The sequence below is a fragment of the Tasmannia lanceolata genome, unplaced genomic scaffold (assembly GCF_043159265.1).
Source record: "Tasmannia lanceolata isolate RefF3 unplaced genomic scaffold, GAP_Taslan_0.1 ptg000015l, whole genome shotgun sequence".
In the NCBI taxonomy this organism is placed as follows: domain Eukaryota; kingdom Viridiplantae; phylum Streptophyta; class Magnoliopsida; order Canellales; family Winteraceae; genus Tasmannia; species Tasmannia lanceolata.
Genome location: NW_027518692.1, coordinates 4,770,008 through 4,776,463, shown reverse-complemented (window position 1 = coordinate 4,776,463; position 6,456 = coordinate 4,770,008). Strand labels below are relative to the sequence as shown.

Sequence of the window (6,456 nt, the reverse complement as noted above, 5' to 3'; positions counted from 1 at the left end):
GTAGTCCTTTCCTCTACCATTTGTAAACAAAATCTCAGTCTGAGTAAGATAAAATGGCAACAGGTACAGGAAGGTGTAGGCCACAAGCTCTGAGAAAAAGAGACACATCACGAATGGTATCACTCCTGGTATAAGACAAGCGTCAACAAGCCCAACAACAATGCCCCTGTCTTCTGACCCAACTTGGCGAATAGTGCTTATTTATGCTTCAATGGCATCTCGCTTTTGTATCTGAGCTTCTTCATCCTTAGAACCTGTCTGCGGTCTAATGCCTGAGTTCCATATACGCGGACAAGGAAGCCCAACATCCTCAGGATAAGCAGCTAGAAACAAATAGACCAGTATACCTCCCAAAAAGATCAATGCACCAGGAAGGATAAATGACCAACCCCACCCATACTCTAGAACACTGGCAGCAAGAAGTGACCCACTGATATTCCCCACAGACATGTGTGCATTCCAAATACCCATTATCAAACCCCTCTTCCTCTTCCCAAACCAATTGCCCATACCAGCAACAACAGAAGGCCATCCAGTTGCTTGAAACAATCCAGCCATCATTTGGGTGGCCAAATAGAATCCAAACACATGGATATTCCAAAAGTAACCCATTCCCATAAGCGCAACAAAGATTCCACTCCCAATCATGCCCGTGGACAAAAACAGCCTGAGGTCCAATCTATCCTCGAGATGCCCAGCTACGTACATTCCCAATGAATAACAAGAAAGAAATGCAACATCAATCTCTCCCAATTTCCCAGTTCCATCTTCTCCATTAAACGGAGGCCAACCCTTGTCTTGCAATCTGGTCATGTTACGAAGAAAGGGTCGGATTAGCTGGATAAGGTGAAGGGTTTTTAGATGGGTTTGATGTAAATAAGGGCTAGCAAGGAAAATGATAGAGATTGAAAAGGAGATGAAGATGGGGTTTGATTGGATGGCCGGATTCCGGCAATCGGGGTTTGGTCAGATTCCGACAAGATGGCCAGAATCAATGGGGATGGATGTGGAACGGGGGTGGCTGCAAGGAGAGGATGATGGTGATGGTAGCTTAAAAAAGGGGTTCGGTGGGAAGTGGGGGAGGTGATGAATGGATTCCGGCAAGGGTGGTCGGAGAAGACGGCCGGAAATGATGAAAAAGGGGGAGAGGTGGTGGCCGGTGTGGGCGGAAAGGATGGTGGCTGTAGGGGAGCTAGATGGTGGAGAAGTGGTTGGAGAAGATGGTGGTGGTTGCTAGGGAGGATGGGGAGATGATGGCGAAGATGGAGATGAGGCCGTGGAGATGGCGGCTCCTCCCCTTCTCTCTCTCTCTCTTCAATTTTTTTTGAAAAATGGGGATCCCACCCCAAGCCCTAACTTGTTTCCCTTTAAGGGAAATGATATACCCATACACCCCCTCATTTTCCTAGGAACAGCCACCTCCTATGATGCACTTATGACTACTCTTTTTACACTACAAGGAGGGGTCTTGGGTAAGAGCAGGGGTACAAGCCCAAAAAGGAAATGATATATCACACCCCTTTTCTCTCTTGGAACAGCGCCCCTCATAGAGCATTTTGACTACTCCTTTACCCCATATGGGGGTCCATGCAAAACAGGGGGAACATGAATTGCTTTTCTTTTTATTTCTTGCAGGAAAAGGATGTGGGCACCTCCGCGGATTGATATTGACACAGACTCAACTTGTCTTTTCTCTTTTCTCTTTGGTTTGTTTGCTGATAAGACAAATGAGACCCACACACTTAACTTTGATGATGGCACAAGCTCGCCTCCTCTTTTTTTTGCCATGCTTTGTTCGAATCACTTGAAACCTTGCTGAGACCTGCATAGGATCTGGAACTACCCTATAATTCATTTTGGGACACAAATTCAATTGTTTTAAGGAGATTTATTCAAACGGGTTTAATTGGGGTTCGGTCAAAATGGGGTGTCTACAGATGCCCCGCTTTGGCGGAGTGTGTGCGACACGCGAATGTCAAAGCTGAACAGACAACACATTTTGATCGACCCGAAAGCAAAGCAAAATTTTGAGTTTTTACCGTAAAATAGGTATTCACAAAGGTAAAACAACAAAGTAACTCTACGAGACACAAAGACTGAAAGCAAAGGGGAAATAACCTCTCACCGACTCTTCACTCGGTACTTGTATCAAAGATTGAAGATTTTGATCGACAAATTAAACCAAGAATCACTCGGTTAACTACCGGGAGCTAAAACAGGTAAAGAATATTTGAGAAGGCTCAAATTATCAATACCGGACTACAAGACGGCTAGAGAATGTTTGAGAAGACTCAAGCTTTCAATACTGGACCACAAGACGGGTAGAGAATGTTTGAGAAGGCTCAAACTATCAATACCGGACTACAAGCCAGGTAGAGAATGTATGAAAAGACTCAAACGATCAATACGGGAATAAAAGACGAGTAGAGAAGGTTTGAGAAGACTCAAACTATCAATACCGAAACACAAGACGGGTAGAGAACGTTTGAGAAAACTCAAACTATCAATACAGGAATACAAGACGGTAGAGAATGTTTGAGGAGACTCAAACTATCAATACAAGAATATAAGACGGGTAGAGAATGTTTGAGCAGACACAAACTATCAATACCGGAATACAAGACGGGTAGAGAGTGTCTGAGAAGACTCAAACTTTCAATACCGGACTACAAGACGGGTAGAGAATGTTTGAGAAGACTCAAACTTTCAATACCGGAATACAGGACGGGTAGAGTATGTTTGAGAATACTATAACTATCAACACCGGAATACAAAATGGGTGGAGAATATTTGAGAAGACTCAAACTTTCAATACCGGAATACAAGACGGGTAGAGAATGTTTGAGAAGACTCAAACTATCAATACCGGAATACAAGACGGGTAGAAAGTGTTTGAGAAGACTCAAACTATCAATACCGGAATACAAGACGGGTAGAGAATGTTTGAGAAGACTCAAACTATCAATACCGGAATACAAGACGGGTAGAGAGTGTTTGAGAAGACTCAAACTATCAGTACTTGAATACAAGACGGGCAGAGAGTGTTTGAGAATACTCAAACTTTCAATACCGGAATACAAGACGGGTACAGAATGTTTGAGAAGACTGAAACAATCAATACCGGAACACAAGACGGGTAGAGAATGTTTGAGATGACTCAAACTATCAATACCGGAATACAAGACAAGTAGAGAGTGTTTGGGAAGACTCAAACTTCGAATACCCGAATACAAGACGGGTAGAGAATGTTTGAAAAGACACAAACTATCAATACCGGAATACAAGACGGGTAGATATTGTTTGAGAAGACTCAAACTATCAATACCGGACTACAGGACGGGTAGAGAATGATTGAGAAGACTAAAACTATCAATACCGTAATACAAGACGGGTGGAGAATGTTTGAGAAGACTCAAACTATCAATACGGAAATACGAGACTGGTAGAGAATGTTTGACAAGACCCAAACTATCAATACCGAAATACGAGACGGGTAGAGAACGTTTGAGAAGACTCAAACTATCAATACCGGAATACAACACGGGTAGCGAATGTTTGAGGAGACTCAAACTATAAAAAACGGAATATAGACGGGTAGAGAATGTTTGAGAAGACTCAAACTATCAATACCGGAATACAAGACGGGTAGAGAGTGTTTGAGAAGACTCAAACTATCAATACCGGAATACAGGACGGGTAGAGAGTGATAGAGAAGACTCAAACTATCAATACCGGAATATAAGACGGGTAGAGAATGTTTGAAAAGACTCAAACTATCAATACCGGAATACAAGACGGGTAGAGAATATTTGAAAAGACACAAAGTTTCAATACCGGAATACAAGACGGGTAGAGAATGTTTGAGAAGACTCAAACAATCAATACCGGAATACAAGATAGGGAGAGAGTGTTTGAGAAGACTCAAACTATCAATACTGGAATATAATACGGGTAGAGAGTGTTTGAGAAGACTCAAACTATCAATACCGAAATACGGGACGGGTAGAGAACGTTTGAGAAGACTCAAACTATCAATACCGGAATACAAGACGAGTATACAAGACGGGCGAAGAATGTTTGAGGAGACTCAAACTATCAATACCGGAATGTAGACGGGTAGAGACTGTTTGAGAAGACTCAAACTATCAATACTATAATACAAGACGGGTAGAGAGTGTTTGAGAAGACTCAAACTATCAATACCGGAATACAAGACGGGTAGAGAGTGTTTGAGAAGACTCAAACTATCAATACCGGAATACAAGACGGGTAGAGAGTGTTTGAGAAGACTCAAACTTTCAATACCGGAATACAAGACGGGTAGAGACTATTTGGGAAGACCCAAACTTTCAATACCGAAATACAAGACGGGTAGAGAATGTTTGAGAATACTAAAACTATCAATACCGAAAAATAAGATGGGTAGAGAATGTTTGAGAATACTCAAACTTTCAATATTGGAATACAAGACGGTTAGAGAATGCTTGAGAAGACTCAAACTATCACTACCGGAATACAAGACGGGTAGAGAATGTTTGAGAAGACGCAAACTTTCAAATACCGGAATATAAGACGGGTAGAGAATGTTCGAGAAGACTCAAACTATCAATACCAGAATACAATACGGGTAGAGAATGTTTGAGAAGACTCAAACGATCAATACCGAAGTACATGACGGGTAGAGAGTGTTTGAGAAGGCTCAAACTTTCAATACCGGAATACAAGACGGGTAGAGAATGTGTGGGAGGACTTAAACTATCAATACCGGAGTATAAGACGGGTAGAGAATGTTTGAGAAAACTCAAACTTTCAATACTATAATACAAGACGGGTAGAGAATGTTTGAGAAGACTCCAACTATCAATACCGGAATACAAGACGGGTAGAGAGTGTTTGAAAAGACTAAAACTATGAATACCAGAATACAAGACGGGTAGAGAGTGTTTGAGATGACTCAAACTTTTAATAATGGAATACAAGACGGGTCGAGAATAATTGAGAAGACTCAAACTATCAATACCGGAATACAAGATAGGTAGAGAATGTTTGAGAAGACTCAAATTATCAATACCGGAAAACAAGACGGGTAGAGAATGTTTGAGAAGACTCAAACTTTCAATACCGAAATAGTAGACGGGTAGAGAATGTTTGAGAACACTCAAACTATCAATACCCGAATACAAGACGGGTAGAGAATGTTTGAGAAGACTCGAACTATCAATATCGGAATACAAAACGGGTAGAGAATGTTTGAGAAGACTCAAAAAAAAATCTACAAGATGTGTAGAGAATGTTTGAGAAGACTCAAACTATCAATACCGGAAAACAAGACGGGTAGAGAATGTTTGAGAAGACTCAAACTTTCAATACTGGAATAGAAGACGGGTAGAGAATGTTTGAGAACACTCAAACTATCAATACCCGAATACAAGACGGGTAGAGAATGTTTGAGAAGACTACAACTATCAATATCGGAATACAAAACGGGTAGGGAATGTTTGAGAAGACTCAAACTATCAATACCGGAATGCAAGACGGGAAGAGAATGTTTGAGAAGACTCAAACTATCAATACCGGAATACAAGATGGGTAGAGAGTGTTTGGGAAGACTCAAACTATCAATACCGGAATACAGGATGGTTAGAGATTGTTTGAGAAGACTCAAACTTTCACTACCGGAATACAAGACGGGTAGAGAATGTTTGGTAAGACTCAAACTATCAATATCGGAATACAAGACGGGTAGAGAATGTTTGAGAAAACTCAAACTTTTTATACCGGAATACAAGACGGGTAGAGAATGTTTGGGAAGACTCAAACTATTAATACCGGAATACAAGACGGGGAGAGAATGTTTGAGAAGACTCAAACTATCAATACCGAAATACTAGACGGGTAGAGAGTGTTTGGGAAGACTCAAACTATCATTACCGGAATACAAGACGGGTAGAGAGTGTTTGGGAAGACTCAAACTATCAATACCGGAATACAAGACGGGTAGAGATTGTTTGAGAAGACTCAAACTTTCAGTACCGGAATACAAGATGGGTAGAGAATGTTTGGTAAGACTCAAACTATCAATATCGGAATACAAGACGGGTAGAGAATGTTTGAGAAAACTCAAACTTTCTATACCGGAATACAAGACGGGTCGAGAATGTTTGAGAAGACTCAAACTATCAATACCGGAATACAAGACGGGGAGAGAATGTTTGAGAAGACTCAAACTATCAATACCGAAATACGAGACGGGTAGAGAATGTTTGAGAAGACTCAAACTACCAATACCGAAATACGGGACGGGTAGAGAACGTTTGAGAAGACTCAAACTATCAATACCGGAATACAAGACGGGCAGAGAATGTTTGAGGAGACTCAAACTATCAATACCGGAATGTAGATGGGTAAAGACTGTTTGAGAAGACTCAAACTATCAATACCAGAATACAAGACGGG

General features: G+C 41.2%; 1 pseudogene; it reads right to left on the bottom strand.

The window, feature by feature from the left end:
* Window positions 1-201: 201 nt before the first annotated feature.
* Window positions 202-813, bottom strand: LOC143891661 (putative glycerol-3-phosphate transporter 4 pseudogene; annotated as a pseudogene).
* Between the last annotated feature and the right edge of the window lie 5,643 nt (window positions 814-6,456).